At 35.9% G+C, this 17,706-nt stretch overlaps 1 protein-coding gene across 5 annotated transcripts in view; it reads left to right on the top strand.

Moving 5' to 3' along the window:
• The first annotated feature begins 9,236 nt into the window (after positions 1-9,236).
• DIDO1 (death inducer-obliterator 1) overlaps positions 9,237-17,706 on the top strand; it is a 60,065-nt gene continuing 51,595 nt past the window's right edge. For 2 of the 5 annotated variants that reach the window (XM_074288811.1, XM_074288806.1), the window contains exon 1: positions 12,115-12,278. The gene's annotated coding sequence lies outside the window, so the exon portion shown is untranslated. Of the gene's footprint in view, positions 9,367-12,114; positions 12,279-12,584; positions 12,846-16,760; positions 16,836-17,706 lie in introns of those variants that run through there. The other 3 variants (XM_074288807.1, XM_074288810.1, XM_074288808.1) reach the window with 3 other exon arrangements.

The following is a 17,706-nucleotide window of genomic DNA, read 5'->3' as shown; positions in this document are numbered from 1 at the left end:
ATCGCATCATCCAGTTTGTCTGGGTGTGGGACATCCTGATGTCGCTAACGCTATTAACTCCTCCCACTAACACAATAATTGTTAGTTCGGACCCTGGAGCTGGCGAGGAAGTCAGCGGGCCTAGGCTTGTGGCCCAAAATGTTGAGCCGAGGAGCAGGTGGGAAGCCAGGGGATGTGGATTAATATCCCATAAGTCTGCTTAGTCGGAGAACGGGACGTGGGTGGTAGGACTATGTTAAAGCTCAAGCTACCCTTCTTTAGGGTTCAACCTAAATCAGTCTATAGCACTTCACATCCTAGGGAATAATCATTTCCTTCTCCCCTTTTTTGGCGGGGGAGGATGGGGAAAGGGCAGTTTCATTTTTCGTCACAGCACACAGAATGCTTCAGCTCCTGGCCAGAAGCTTCTTTCTAACACTATTTAAAATACTACCGGTGTAATGCCTAACCCGACCTTCCCTTCTCCTTCCCCTTATTCTAACCCCTGCCAGTAGTTAGTGCCAATTCTCCTAAATTACCATGTATTTGCTTTGCAAACATTTTGTGTCTATTAAAACTTTCACTCCTCTTTCTCGCCTTACCCCCTTGAAACGAAAACATCTAGATGGTTGGCTGTTTCTTTGTATCCTCTGTAGAGTGCTTAACTCTTAACTACAATAACGTGGGTTGAAATGCATCCATGTCTGTACAATCTGTGTGACTCTTGTCCATATCTTTCCAGAAAACTTCCAGAGGGGAGGTTCATGAATGTCCCCCTCCTCCCTTTCTCTTCCTGAGAATGAGAAAGTATCAATGGAACACTGACTTTCCATGTATTCCTGCCTCTTTCTTAACTAGCCTGTTTTTTATTCTTGCAATACAATTCCTTGATACCATCTTTTACTCCTGGTCTAATTTAGAGTTCTCATTAAAGCCTATATTACAATCAGATGTCCTAGCTACTGTTCCCAAAGACATTCCCTCTCTTGCCTTTGCACTAGCAACCTCCCATGCCTGGAACCCACTCTCTACGTTCCCTCTCTATTATTTGGAATGTCGTGGCTTCTATCAAAGCTCACCTTAAGTAATATTTCTATGCAGCCTACATCGGGCTTCCTCTGTTACACATCTAGTACAGTAGCAAAAACATGGAAGGAGCTTAATACTTTATTGGTTGCTTTATAGAGTACATATAGGTTAACAAACTAGGTATTATTCTTGATTCCTCACTTTCTCTCATTCTATACCCAGCCTGTTGCCAAAGATTGTCCATTTTACCTTTATAACATATTTCAGATATGCCTCCTCTCCAAAAACTGCCATCACACCTTGGTCCAGGCCCTCATCTCCTCAATATAGTCTATTGCAATAGCCTGCTAGTGGGTCTGCCTGCCACAAGTATTTTCCCACTTTAGTTCATGCTCCATTCAGCTGCCAAAATGATTTTCCTAAAGCACAGGTCCAACCAAATCACATAGGTGACAGTTTAAAAGATCCAAGAGAGATAATTTCTATAATTTTTATTATTAATGCCATCATGTTTATTAATAAGAGGGCTGATATTTGGCTGCCTCTTTTATACCAAATACACTTCATACACAGTTAATATACTCTTGGAAAAGTAAATGTTCTTGAGGGTAGCAATCAACTCTGATTGATTAACAGTGAGAAAATTAATATTACAGTGGGAGGCTGGGCTATACTACAGGGGAGGTCTTGGGGTACATAATTTGGATCATCTAAATCTAGGTCAAAGAGACTTATCAATTTCCATATCACATATCTGACAAAAAGGAGATTCTACATTTGTGAAGACCTGAGTAAATACAATTAGCAGGAATTCACCTATTAGCGTAAATGTATTTTATTTATTATAGCTTTTTATTTACAAGTTATATACATGGATAATTTTACTGCATTGACAATTGCCAAACCTTTTGTTCCATTTTTTCCCCTCCTTCCCCCATCCCCTCACCAGGTGGCTCCTTGACCAATACATGTTAAATATGTTAAAGTATAAATTAAATACAATATATGTATAGGTGTCCAAACATTTATTTTGCTGTTCAAAAAGAATCGGACTTTTAAATAGTGTACAATTAGCCTGTGAAGGAAATCAAAAATGCAGGAAGACAAAGGTAGAGGGATTGGGAATTCTATATAATAGTTCATAGTCATCTCCCAGAGTTCTTTCACTGGGTGTAGCTGGTTCAGTTCATTACTGCTGTATTGGAACTGATTTGGTTCATCTCATTGAAGAGAGCCACGTTCATCAGAATTGATCATCATATAGTATTGTTGTTGAAGTATATAATGATCTCCTGGTCCTGCTCATTTAACTCAGCATCAGTTCATGTAAGTCTCTCCAGGCCTCTCTGAAATCATCCTGCTTGTCATTTCTTACAAAACAATAATATTCCATAACATTCATATACCACATTTTTTTATTCAGCCAATCTCCAATTGATGGACATCCACTCAGTTTCCAGTTTCTGGCCACTACAAAGAAGGCTGCCACAAACATTCTTGCACATACAGGTCCCTTTCCATTCTTTAAAATCTCTTTGGGATATAAGCCCAGTAGTAACACTGCTGGATCAAAGGGTTATTAGCCTAAACTTAGAATTTTTATTGCCTAATTAGATCTTGATCTGGGCAAATCTTTAAAAAAGAGATTTCTGTTTGATTTCTGAATAAGGAAGTGGGAAAGGTGGGAAACTTGGTTCTGATTGAATAATTTGTTACTTAATGTGAGAGAGATAATCATCCCTCTCTACCCCCAACTCATTAAACTCTAATTCAGTGGTCCTCAAACTTTTTAAATAGGAGGCCAGTTTACTGTCCCTCAGACTGTGGGAGGTGGGACTATAGTAAAAACAAAACTCACACTCTGTCTCCGCCCCTCAGCCCATTTGCCATAATCTGGCGGCCGCATAAATAAATGTCCTCAGCAGGCCGGGTCTAGCCTTCCGACTGTAGTTTGAGAAATCCTGCTCTAATAGGTTCCTATCCCTTTAAGATTAAATACAAAATTATTTTGCAATCAAAAGCCTTCTTAACCTAACCTCCTGCACCTTTCTTTCATCTTAGCATTCACATCACAAATAAAAAATTGCTTGACATTTCTATGTGTTTTTTAAATGGCCCTAATCTCATTTTCCTTTTTTTACCGTCACTTCCCATTCACTCTCCCCCTATTAAAAGCAATCTTTTGACAAGTAAGCATTCTTAAGGAAAACAATGCTATATAATGTCCCTGTTCAAAAATACATGTTATTATGCATCTAATATGTGCCATCTCTGTCCAACATTGGTTACTATGCTTCATCTTCTGGCTTCTATAGTTGTGGTTAGTAATTTAAATGATTAGAGTTCTTAAAGTTCATAATTTTTCCTTTTTGATATAATTACTATTTAAATTGTTCTGCTTCTGTTTATTTCACTTTGTATCAGTTCATGTCTTCCCATGTTTCTCAGAAGCCATATCTTTTGTAATTTCTTGGCAGCAATAATATATTCTATTAAATTCATATTTTGAGAAGTAATGAAATATTATGATTAGAGGACTGACTTCTTTTAGAAAGAACTGTTTTCTAGCCCCTGCTTTAACACAGTTTCTTAAGTAACCTTGGACAAATTATTTAACTTAGTGTTCTAAGCAGTTCTTCTAGCAGAGAATATCACAATCTGCATCCAGAAAGAGGTTTTCTTTACCTAGAAGTTCCCTTTACCATGAAAATCACACTCAGTCCATTATCTTTCATATACCATATTTTGTTCAGCCATTTTTACCCTCTTTTTTCTAGATCTTTGCTACATTAAAATGTGTGACTGTCTTTATAAATATGGTTTCTTTTCCTTTGATCATTTTGATTACATCATTATGCTTACTAAGTGATCTTATGTATAAAACATGGTACTCATTTCTTTTTAAACAATTATATTCCATATGTTATTGCAATATAGTAACATTGTTAATATGTTAGTCTTGAAAATATGGGTCTTGTCTTTCAGTGGAAGGGAGAAGAAAGGAAAAAAGCTTTTAAATAGCACCTATGTTCTACACATTGTACTATATATATATTTTTCCAAATATTTGATCTTTAAAATAATATTGTGAGGTAGGTTCTATTATTGTCTCCAATTATCATTTGAGGAAACTCAAGTTACTTTCCCAGGGAAAGATAGTAAGTATCTGAATTTGGACCTGAATTCAAGTTTTCCTGACTTCAGACTCAGTGCTTTGTTATATCACCATGGGTCAAGCTTGATAGGAAGCTTAAAGTCAGTAAAAGAACTTTGTAATTTCCCAAAAATAATCCAGCCCATATCCTCATATTTTTCATCTTTGGGATCAACTCATGTTTTCTTTTTATAGCATGTCCCAGGTATGCACACTGATGGATAAGGTTGTCAATTGAAATGCAAGTTGAAATCTAGTCAATAGATATTCTTCATTCAAGTAGTCTTATCTTGTGTAGATGGACAATCCAAATTCCTTTACATGATCATAAAGCTATTTCAGGCAATACTTCAGTATTCTGGTACTTGATGCAGATCATCATAAGGCCATCTATAAATAGGAGTATCTGGAAGACTTTATCATCCATAGGGAATCCATCTTTGGCCTAGACTCTGCCCTGGATTTCCTCCAAATACTTTTGACAAATGTGTGTATGTGTATGTGTGTATATACATTTTTTTTTTTTTTTTTTTTTTTTTTTGCTGAGGCAATTGGGATTAAGTGACTTGCCCAGAGTCATACAACTAGGAAATGTTAAGTGTCTGAGAACAGATTTGAACTCAGGTCCTCCTGACTTCAGGGCTGGTGCTCTATCTAGCTGCTGAAAATGTATATCTTTTTATGCTTCTTTGGATGTTTATCATGATAGGGTCATTGAATAGAATTTTTCCTATTATATATTCCAAGGAATTTTAAATGGTTTTGATGTATAAATAGAAGACAGTTTCTAAGAGATCAAATGCTTTTTTTTTTTTTTTTTATAATAAGTTTAAATTGTGCAGGCAAACACAATGGTCACATCATATAATTAGCTGTAAAAAATGTGGTAATGTGGTCCATTGATGAATATTGCTTTTAAAAGCTCTGTTGTTCCTTACCAGGATAATCATTAAAGACACCCCTCAATTCATCTATAGATATTAATAAAATTATTTAATAAATGGGAGAATAGATAGGCTGGTAGTTATTGATGTTCTCTTAGTAATGAACTTCTCTATTTCCCTCTTTTTTATTAATAAGGTTTGAGATTTAATTCTATGCTTTTGCTATCTTTCCCTACAGAAAACTGGTACATTGATCCCTATAATCAAAGTACCTATTTGTGTGAAACTTCACAGAACACTAAAAACAAATTTAAGTGGACATTAAGGAAGGTCTTAAATTATACAATAAAAATGTAATGAAATATTATTGAACCATAAGAAACAGTATCTAAGGGCCTTTTCCACTCTGAATATATCATTGTAAATATGACATTTTCAGAGAAAAATATGAAATTATATGAAGAATAAAGGAAAACAAAAATAGTAAACACTGATAACTTTGTAATTAAAGATAAGAAAATAATGATAACTATGTATCCATTGTATCTACACAAATGGTCAAAAAGGATCATGAAAACAAAGAGAATATAATTGCCACTGCATTAAAATATGCATATTTTGGGTTGAAGAATAGGAATCAACTAATTTATACATACCATTTCTTACAGTTTTTTAAACAGAAAATACCCAAACAGCAAGAATTTTTTTCTTTTGTTACTGTTTTAATATTTGAATACTTGTAGTTCTTGAGGAAAATTTCAATAAAATTTATTTTAATAAAATAATATCAGCCATGATACTTTAAGAATTACAACATGCATTCCTCAAAAGAACTCTGAGATTAGTTGTACAAATATTTTTGGACCCTGTTTTCACTGCCTTATTGGAATATATTACATGTACAGCTAGCTATAATAAACAAGAATGTGACAAATTCATTAGAGAAATACAAAACAATGTACTTTGAGGTTTGAAGAGAAGATTATAACCAGTAGGTATCAGGAAAAATATGTATGATAGAGTGAAAAAAAGAAAAAACCCTCTGAATCTATCATCAATAATCATAGATACAGAGTGAGAGAAGACACCACAGGTCATGTGGTTCAACTCTCCCTTTGTCCTAATGAAAAGAAAGTAACATTTTCAAAGTCACACAGCTAATAAATGGTAGTTTGAGAATCTGACCTGTTTGCCTTGCTTTCAGAACCAGGACATTGTTGTTTACTTTTTTTTTTTTTTTTGGTGGAAGTTTTTTTTTTTTTTTTAATTTGTTATTATTTTTTTTTTTACAATAATTTTATGCATAGGTAATTTCCAGCATTGACAATTGCAAAACCTTTTGTTTCAACTGTTCCCCTCCTTCCCCCCACCCCTTCCCTCAGATGGCAGGTTAACCAATACATGTTAAATATATGAAAGTATAAGTTAAATACAATATATGCATACATGTCCAAACAGCTATTTTGTTGTACAAAAAGAATTGGACTTTGAAACAGTGTACAATTAGCCTGTGAAGGAAGTCAAAAATGTAGGCAGACAAAAATAAAGGGATTGGGAATTCTATGTAGTGGTTCATAGTCAACTCCCAGAGTTCTTTCACTGGGTGTAGCTGAGAACCAGGACATTGTTAACATTGGACCACCCACCTTTCTTGTCAAAGGACCTGAATTTAAAGCCTAGGTCTGCTTTTTAATATCCGTATGAAGCTGGACAACTCACTTTCCCTTTTTGGGATTCAGCATCCTCATTTATAGAATGAAAAGATTGGACTAGAAAGTCTATAAAATTACTTGGCTCTAAATCTTAAGAATTATGAACTTTTGACTAAGGAGATCAGGGAATTTTTCAAGGAGAAAGTATTTCAGGTGAGTTTTACGCATATATGTAGGTTGTTAACATTCCAAAATCAGAATAGCCCATACAACAAGCCAATATTGTCAATTAATTCTCTGAGATATAAGTGGCTGATTATTATGTTCCTTACTAGGTGCTAAGTCGGTACTTAACAATTCTCTAGCTCAGAGTTCACACCTTTAGTTCAAACCTTTAAAGAAGTTGGAGACAAAACTATTTTGGTAGATATGTCTAAAATTCAAGAGTATAGTGTTATACTGACTTTAACCTTAGTTCTAGTCCTTATTATAACTCTTAGACTATTGAAGTAGTCTCCAATAGTCTCTTGCAGAGCTACTTGGTTTCTTTATCTCTAGTCTCCTTTCCAGTATGTTCTATCTTAACCTATAAAATAACAGCAACTGTCAATAAGTCCTTACATCCTATAGGATAAAAAACAAAAGCCTTAGGCTGGTATTTAAAGCCCTCTGCCACCTGATATTATTAACTCTTTATCCTCTTCTGTTATAACCAAATTGTTACAGTAGATGTTCCACTCTTCATATCATTCCTTTCACAGTACCTTACTGGAAGGACTATACTCCCTCTAAATCTCTTGTTGAAACCCTTCCCTTTTTGAAAGTGCTATCCCACACCTATTCCATGAAAAGTAATCTACCCCCGCTAAAAGTCATCTCTCCTCAGATTTCTTTTTGCTGCTCTACTTGTATCTTTTCTTGTACCACATTACTTTTCAATATACTTATCTGTATAAATCTCATGAATAGAAATAGAAACGATGGGATTCTTGTCATTTTGTATTCTGAAAAAAATTTCTTGGGGCAGCTAGGTGGCGAAGTGGATCCTGAATTCAGGAGGACTAGAGTTCAAATGTGGTCTCAGACACTTAACACTGCCTAGCTGTGTGACCCTGGGCAAGTCACTTAACCCCAGCCTCAGGGAAAAAAAAATTAACTTTCTTACACAATGAAAAATTGCGTTTAATCATTGAGGAGTTAATTGCAAAAGTTGTTTCTATGGGATTTCTTGACTACCTTAAAAAAGACAAACAAATATTTTATTGATGCTTTTAAAAAAACAGGCTACTTCCCAATGTCTCCCAACTTCTCCCACCCTACTTTTTTGAAACAAAAGTATAAGCAAAGTAACCTAACATATGCCTTATTTGACAAAGTATGTCTAAATTTTGCAACTATAGATCACCTATTAAAAAAAAAAAGAGGAATGTTTATCATCCGAAATCACTATATTAACTTTAGTTCTGATGTTTTTCAATGTTTTCTCTATATTATCATGATCATGATGTAGATTGTTCTCTTAGCCTTATTTCTCTTTACATTTGTGCATGCAAGTCTTTGCAAATTTCTGTGACATTTTTATATTCCTCCTTTCTAATTAGTGGTATATGAATATTTTCCATCTTATCAAATACCAGCTTTTTCGATTGGGATGTATTGCGAAATTCTTCCCCCACAGTTCTTGTCTTGTGAATTCCAGTCAACAGAAGTGGACTTTACTCCTGTCCATGTACACAGTCCAAGTTCATTGATGAAGGACTAATAAATAAACCACCTTCTACAGGGAGCCTTTCCCCAAATCCCACTTAATCCCCGTGCTCATCATACACACATATTTGTTTTACGTAGTTGTTTGCAAGTTATCTCCCCCTTTAGGAAGTTTTTCCAGGGGCAGGAATTATCTTTAATCTTTGTATTTCCGATGCTTAGTATAGTCCTTGCAACATATTAGGCTCTAAGTACTTATTGTGGGCAGGTAGGTGACTAAGTGAATAAACCTCGGGACCGGAATCTTGAAGACCTGAGTTCAAATTTCGACCTCAGACATTTACTAGCAGTGATTCTGAGCAACTTATTTAACCCCAAATCTGCCTTAGTTTCTTCAGCCTAGTGTGCAACTAAAAGGAAATGGCAAACTATTCCAGTATCTTTGTCAAGAAAATCCCAAATGGGGTCAGGAAGAGACAGACTCGGCTGAACTACAAGTCCTTATTGACTGCGAGCCTACCTACATACTACTTTCAAGATTTGGTTAGGTAAGGCTTTCATTCTAAGGGTATTGTAGAAATCATTGGTTTATAAGCATAGAGTTTATACAACGGACAGGAAAGTAGAGTACCCAGAAACAACCACCCACTTTCTTTATTGGCCACTTTTTTTTTTCTTTTGCATCTTTTTCATTCAGTCATGGTTCCCTAGAAAATTAAGGCTTTTACTTTAATTCCTCGGTAAAATGTGATAGGGTGGAGCGTTGGGGCCACGCCCACAAAAGATGGCGTTTCCTGGAAAGGCGTTGTATTGGGAGGAGTAGCGATTTTGGCCTCAGCGGCCGCCGTTTCTGCTTCCGCCGCTGTAGTTTCTTCAGCCTCCACTGCTGCTGTACAGAAGCCGCTTTAGAATCGGGAGAAGGAAAAGCCTTTGCAACACAATACCTAAAGGGATATTACAGGTAAAAAGCTATGCTCCCCAGAAGGACAGCAGGAAGAATTTTAAAAGTTTTTAAAAACCCATCTCTCCCACAAAAAATTATTTTAAACGGTCAGGGGTGGAGGAAAAGAGGGGGGCCCCAAGAGAAAGGAGATTGAAATCATGGAGAGATTCACCCGTCCTTGCTTGTTTCGTAGGGCCTCTCCAGCAAGCTCCCCGAATTGGGAGTCAAGCAAGCACCCAGTATAGAATCCCTTCCCTTCTCTTTTGATGTAGGTTTTTATTTTTTTGGGCGATTACAAGGGAGAAAAAGTAATCAGAATTGCTCAAAAAGGATCATTGGATTAGTCTGAAGGAGTAAAAGATGCGATTCAATCTCGACCTTTCTTGCCTTTCAGAACTAATCCAAATGGAAGAAAGCTACTTTAAAGAATTTGATGGGGAGGGAAATCTCCTGGAAACACATTAGCCCCAAAACAAAACCTGTATTTTCCCTTGACTTCCTGAGATGCTGGCAATTAAACAAAAATAAAATAGGCTTTTGTTAATTTTTTTTTTCTTGATGGGATGCTGGCAATTAAACGGAATTTATAAAATAGGCATTTTGTTGCCTAGTTCATCTTTTTTATTTCCCTGACAGTATTTTTATTTTGGAATCTGCATACGGCTTGTGACATTACAATGGCTTCTGGAAAGGGCTTGTTTAGAACAGCTGGACTTTTTAAGACATGTTCTACTGCTACTTTGAAATTTTTTCTAATTATTCCTTTCATTTAAAAGACTCTGGATAAAGTATACTTGGACTTTGTATATGTAATAAACATACACACCTTTCAGATGCCAGCACAGAAAACTTGATATCTGGGCTTCCCAGCGTCCCTTATAACTGCACACGCAATGATGAGGACTACATTTTTAATATCTCTCGCTTCATATTTTGCATGATATATATCTAATCTGTGTATATTTAACATGAGTATGTTATAAAAATATTGATAAAAATTAGTTTGACTTTAATCTTAAAAATGTCTCAATACTCTGGGAATCATTGCAGAAAAATGACTTCGTCCCTTTGGACCAGCTTTGTTGTGTTGTCTTTCATTTTTTTCCCTTGGCCAAATATACTTTAGCTGTTAAAATTAAACAACAGCCATTAATTATAGGTTCATAATTTTTCTGAGATCTTTTCCTAAGGTAGGAGGGGTGTGGGAGAGAGGTAAATTGTAGCTAGATTTACTCCTTGTGTGAAGAGTAAAATCTGGAAAAAACTGTAGCCTAGAGCTGGAAAGTATTTTCACCCAGGATTCTTTTTAATATGTATTTAAAGCTCTTCTATTTTTTTTTTTTTTTTTACCTATTTTGGGGCCTTTGGAATAATCTGTTGTTTTTTAAATGAAGTTTTGACTGTTCCATCTAAAGTTGAATGGCTAATTTATACAGAAGAACTGTTGGCTCCATTGCTTTCCCCCAGGCAAAATCATATAGTTTTAAATGTCTACTTGAACTATGTTGAATCATTTATGTGTGGATGTCACCAGATTTTACCAGGTAGGCATTCTTATCTATCCTTGATTCTACAAAGTTGGGGAAAGAAGCTTAGAAGAGATCATCACTGAAGCCCATGGTACTAAGTTTTTGTGTATCTTTATTGTTGGAGTTTTGGGATGGGTGGGAGGGTTGTTTTGTTTTCAATATTCACTTTAAAAATTTGGAGTTTCAAATTTTTGACCTTCCTTCTCCCTACCTCAACCTCAAACACAAAACTGGTATAAGCTATACAGAGTTGTTTATTCAGCAATTGTATTACTCACACTTTAACTAAACATTTTCACTCTTTTGATATATAAATGAAAAATGCATTCTTTGAAGTTAAAATGAATTCACTTCCTGGCTGCCTTCCACTCCCTGAACTTTATATTAAGTGTATTCTGCCACTGAGTGATTTAATTTGCATGATCCTTACCAGTGGAATCCTTAAAGTATTCCTTAGATTACTTACCCTAGTAATAGTTCTCAATTCTTTTTCTTAAATTTTGTTTGAATCTTTAGAACTTCGAGGCCTACAATTCAAATGGAGACATTAGGTGTTGTCACTTTGGGCCTTTGAGGCACCCCGTTTGTAAAACAAATTGGACTTTGTTGTTTAGCCCAGTCCATCTCTTCATAACCCCATTTGAGGTTTTCTTGTCAAAGATACCTGCAACGATTTGCCATTTCCTTCTCCAGCTCATGAGGAAACTGAAGGGTTAAGTAATTTGCCCACAGTCTCATAGCAAGTGTCTGAGGATAGATTTGGACTACCGAAGATGATTTCCTGACACTTTAATCACTGCTGCACTTAGCCTGTTAAGTCTCTTTAATTTCTAAAGCTGTGCTATTCTGTATGATTCTAAGGTGGGAACAGGCAACCAGAAATCCAAAGCTATAAAAAGATTCCTTAGGTACTGTTTGATGAAAATCATTTAAAGCTAACGGAATCAACTTCATGGGCCAGGAAGCTGCATGCCAAGCAGAATTTTAGTAATATTAGTCTAAGAAAGGGTTACTGGAGCTTGGGGATATGTGGAAACTGGGAACTATCACACCGTACAATGTGCAATTCATTACTGAATATCGGACCCTCCTACATTCCACTGGATCCTGCTCTTCGAGGTCTAACAAAATCCGAAATTTCCGATTTGGGGTTCACTTTTGTTTCCGGTCTAACTTGGGGTGGGGTTCACGGCGTCAGCAGTAGCTCCTCCTTCACGGCAGGGGTCGCTGTGCTTCCGTTTTCCAATGGCTCCCGAAGTGCACGCCTCGGCGCCGCTACCCCTCTTGCCGTCGCGCCTCGTTGGGCGGCGTAGCAGGCAGCCGCCCAGACTTCCCCCCCGCCCCACTAGCTGCATTCGGTAGGAAATGGCTGCGAGATCTGGAAGGCCTTGAGGCCCGCCGGTAAGTCACGACCCCGGGGCCTCCGGGAGGAGGGCCCTAGCCCTCGCCTTATGTGGCCAGTACGGAGGGAAGGAGGGAAATGAAGGAATTAGCTTCATCGGTCCCTTCATACTAGGGGCCTGCGCGGGACTCGCCTCTCAGCCTTCCAGCTCGGGTCCCGCGGAGAAAATGGCGGCCGCCGCCTGTTTTCTGGCTGGGTAGCGGCCGTGGGGCGCCCCCTTCTTGACTGGGCTTGGGCCCCTAGAGGATTGGCGGGAGTCGGATGCATTCTTCACTCCACGCCCCTAACGTAGGGCTGCCATGTCCGCCCGGGCTCTCCCAGCTTGGCCTCCCCCTCCCCACGCGCCCTTCTCTCTCCTACCTTCTCCCAGCGTTTCCTTTTCTCCAGGCTTTTTCCTTCCGAGACTGCATCAGGCTTTATAATATGTTATACCTAATAATGGAACTTGATCTGTACGGAGCGGCAGCTTCTCGGGAAGCCTCAGCCTCCGACATCCTAATTTACTGAGCCGCACCCACTCATCTTCTGCCCGAGCTTTTCTCCTGGATTCATTTCCCGGCCTGTTTGTGCGTGGGATTGGGGGGGGGGGGAGCGGTTAAGGTGATCTTTAACCAACTAGGTTAACTGATGGTTAGAATGGGAAATTAGTATCTAGTTGTCCAATATACAAATCTCTTACTTTTTGACGGGGAAACTCAATTTTTATGTAATCATAGTTGTAACCCCACTGATGATTTTCCACTCAAATATTTACTGAGCAACTACTTTGGTCGACAGCACCCTTGGGCTGTCCGGAAATGCATATGAATTATAAAATAGTTTGTCCTCTGATCTTTTGAGGAGAGACTTGAACAGCTTGAGTTTCAATGGAGCAAGCATCCACTATAGCACATCTTAACTGGTTTTAAAAAATTTATTTCAAGAAAAAATTGTCACCTTGTAGTTACGGGCAAAATATTCTTGCAGACAAGTTTTGTTTTAATTGCTATTTTACAGAATTGTCCAAAGCAAATAAAATCTTAATCCCTTCCCTTTTGTCTTTTGTTGGGTCTATAGAATTGCTCAAAAATTTTAGTATTAGAAATAAAGAGCTTAGTAATATGTAATGGCCATGATAGCGCCTTATGATAATTTTATGGGACTGTTATACATTTTTTTAATCTCTAAAATTTACCGGACACATGTTCATTTCATGTTTATAAAAAGACTTTTAGACTAAATCTAAAATATATGTGCACTACTAATAAAAATCGCGGCATTATTGCTGCTTTTCTTAGCTTGATGAAAGATGGTGAAAACTTGTTAATTTAGCCTTTGGGTACACATGAATTAGTGGGAGGAGAGGAACTTGGAGAACTACTTTTTAGTAAAAAGTGAGCGTTCATAGTTCTTTACGGTTTCCTAGGACTTTTATTTAAAACTTACATTGCTGCTATCTTACATGTTTTAAATTGTCTTGCAGATTGTGTGGGATAAACACAATATTTTTTAACTCCCATCAGCTGTGCAGATGACAATATAATCCTATGTAATTAATTTCAAAAATTCAAAACCCACTTCTGCCTTTATTTGATCTTAGTTGATTTTTAAAAAAATTTTCCTTTTATTGCCTTCTGTATCATAATACAGAATATAATATCCCCATGCTTGGGAATTAGTTTTGATTAGGAAAGCTAGGAATAAAATATTTGTCTACAATTTTAATATTTGTGGTGTTGAAGAATTCTTTATCCCAGATGTCCTTGTGTCAAGACTTTGTTTTTAATATGATGTGCTATTTAATTATTTGGACCTAATATAATCATATCTAAGTTTCAGATCTTTCCTGTTGTGATTTTTTTCTAGAGGGCTGAACATGTTCTTTTTGTGGACATATAAAAAAACTTACTCCTTGGTTTTTCTCTACAGCACCTGAATCCTTTGGCTATAGTCCAATCAAAATGCATAATGTATTAGCACATAGTAGGAACCAACTTTTTCATCACTTTTATATTTGAAAAGTAAATATTATGAATGAGGTTTAATCATAATGGCATGTCATATATTGTGTGGAATGCATTCACAGAATTTTTCATTTTAAAATTGTGCCAAAATGTAGGAGTCAAGAGTTCATTAACTGAACTCCGACTTTTCCCCCCAGCACAGACAAGTTCTTCTAGGAAAGATGATTTAGTCATTTACATTATAGAAACAAATCTTGACATGTTAAAGATGGAAGGAACCCTAAAAATCTAGCAAGTTGAACTCTAATTTTAGAGATAAGATAAGCCCCCAAGAATATAAATAAATGTTAAGGAGCTCAGTTGGAAACTAGCATCTGATGCATTAGTAAACTACTTCATTGAAGTATTTATCTGGACAGAGCTTTATTTGCAGTCAGTAGTTAAATGCCTACTAAATTGTAGCTGCATGTCATGTACACATTTGCTAAATTTATTCAAATCAAGTATTAATTGGGGTCAGAACCATTCAATGTCCTGGGAGATGAAATTAGAAGTTAATAGGAAAAAGTGCAAAGCTGCTATATAAGTGGTATAAGGAATGGCTCATATCAGATGTGCTATTATAGGAGTTTATGAAGCAAATATTAGTGTTGGCTGAAGTGACCCAAAGGCATCTGTGGAGAAAATGGGGTTGGATTTGGATTAGTTTGACAGGATGACTCATGAGGCAGAATTGAGAATGAATGTGACCTACTAAAACTCCATGGAAGAGATTTGGGGACTAGTTAACACAGACATCCAAATTCTAATAGAATTGCAGTATAAAATATTCTATTCTTAGTTATTGCAACTAGAATATAGTAATTTTTATTATGGGTAAATCACTTCACTCTTTAGCCCTGTGCAGTTAAAGTTAGCATTTATTATATGTTATTGGGATGAATACATGAGCTAAAGCAAAACTCTAACCCTGGAGAATTAGTTAATGTAATTAATCAACAGATGTCAGTGTGAGCACATGAAAGCACTAAAAGAAAAACACGTAAAAGGTGTGTTTACTCTTTATCACAACAGGCCTATATTTATTTTATAAAGTTAACAAAGGATTTCTTTATTGCATGTTTCTGGTGGCTTTTGGAAAAATAGCAACGGATGAAAAAAGTTTTTCAGACTGCCTAAATTTGTACTGACTTTTTATGATACTCATAAATTAATGTATCCTTTGATAGGCAGAAGTACGGATTAATTATAGTAAACATGGCATTTTTCAATTCATATATTTATTAAACACCCACAGTCTTTCAGGCATTGTGATATTCTCTGGAGATACCAAGCTAAGTCTTGGACTACAAAAAGTTTACACTATTATGACTATATGTATAGATGTAACTTATTAAATCATAATTAAGAAAGTGGTCTTGATTGTGAAAGAAATAACTGACTTTTTACAATTTAAATTCTTATCCTATACTTTGAATAATGTTTCCGTAATACCCGGAGTCCTTTCAGTGGACCTTGAAATAACATGTACAGTGTCATTTCCCCAGATAGAATATTTCCCCTTAGATAGAATATAAGCTCTTAAAAGGTAGGATTGGAATCGAGGAAGAAAGAGGTTTTCTTTTTTTATCTCCAACACTGAACCGATTTACTTGGTACTTAGTTGTGACAAAATAAGTGCTAATTATTGTTAACTAAGAGGGAGTTTAACAGAATTGTTGTTTATTAATTATTTTTCTTGAAAATTTTATAATTGGAAGATGATCAGAATGAAAGTATATTCCAAAGTCCAAAACTATTTTAGTAGACTTACCTTTTAAATGGCAAGCTAAATTAAAAGCAAGGTGTTAACTAACTTGAAATTTGTTTAATTGCAACAGTGTAGCTAAATACTATCACTAGCTGATAAGCAAGTAGTAATTGTCTTGCACTGTGGATGGGGAGAGTAAAATTTCATAGCTTGTAAATTGTTCTTGTATTCAGTCATAAGCATAAGTATTAAATTAATTACCATTGATAAGTATATGATATGACTGGGAATTCTTGAAGACTTTTCACATGTAAAGAGTTTACATAACTGACTTTTAAGTTACAAACAATTTAAAGAAAGACAATTTTTTGTTCATCTTACAGTGTTTTGTGACAGTAAATTATTGGGATTGGAATACTTCACTTTTGGTAGGCAGAGAACAAAATCAGAAGATAACAACTGGCCAAAAATCTGATAGAGGAAAAGCAGACTTTATTCTCTTTCCTCTGTGTCCTGTATGTTAGTAAAGGAAACAAATAGTAAATATGGTGAAAAGGTGACTTTTGTATTAACCACTCTAAAATTTTTGTGGGAAAAAAATTCTATAGTTTGAGAAACAACTTTGCAATTCAAATAAAATTTGATTTGAACTAAACCTTGTTAAAAGTCGGGGAAAACATTTGGAAAATTCTGATATTGCTATAATCCTCTCTCTGTCTGATAGTGCTTCCTTTTTCTTCTCTCCAGTTTTTTTTTTTTTTGTTTTTTTTTTCCTGACTCATAGTAGTCAGGAGGAGCAGCATCCATTTCAAGAGTTTACCAAGAAGAATTTCCTCAGTGTTTACTTGAAAAATTATATCAAGGTAAAAAGCTTTAATGCCTATAACTATGACAGGAGGTTCATTTGCATATGGCTAGTCTGACCTTTTGTCACCTTGATGGAGGTTTTCTTACAGACCATTAATTTTCCTTGATTGTGGAAGGGAATCAGCATTAAGGATAGATTACTTCTATTTGGCTTTGCAATATGTATTCTCTAAAACCTTTAAAATTGTTTTTCTGATAGTAAAATTTTAATTTTTAAGCTTTTCCAAGTAGAAATTAGAAAAGTGATTCCAGAATCAGTATTGAATAATTAAAGGTAGATAAGTGCGAATTTAGGGTTTAAACAAACTTGTTTATAGAGACCATGAAACATACTTAGTCCTGGATTTTCATGTATAATATCTTTTTGATTACGATTATTTTGGTATTTAGAACCATTTCAGTATTCTACAGTCCAAAAAGGTCCTACATTGAAAAATTGTTGCTATGGCTTGGTATTTTGTCAAAATTATTCTGTTAAAAAAAAATGTCTGCTTGGTTAACACATGAAAATGGACTTAATTTCCTGATTTGGGAAGATAATCTCAACGTATCAGTAAAGAAGTAAAGAGGGAAAAAATGTCAGAGGTCGAATATAGAAAACAGGCTTGTAAATTTAGATTTTCATACATGATTAATTCTCTTATCATTCTTAGTAATCCAAAGGTAGTTAAAAAAAAAAAAAAAAGCTAATATTGTACTATACCCTCAACTAGTGTAGGCTCTTACAAGGCTGTTGCCATAAGATGGCCATCTCTGAAACTCTTCCCTACCTCTTAACACACAGGGTTACTTATTGAGAAAGGCCATACCTGGCCTGGCCACTCTGTTCATTATATAAACATTCTTAAACACTGAAGTTCCTGTGTT

This window comes from Sminthopsis crassicaudata, chromosome 2 (assembly GCF_048593235.1).
Source record: "Sminthopsis crassicaudata isolate SCR6 chromosome 2, ASM4859323v1, whole genome shotgun sequence".
NCBI classification, from domain to species: Eukaryota; Metazoa; Chordata; class Mammalia; order Dasyuromorphia; family Dasyuridae; genus Sminthopsis; species Sminthopsis crassicaudata.
This window is presented reverse-complemented; position numbering and strand designations above follow the sequence as displayed.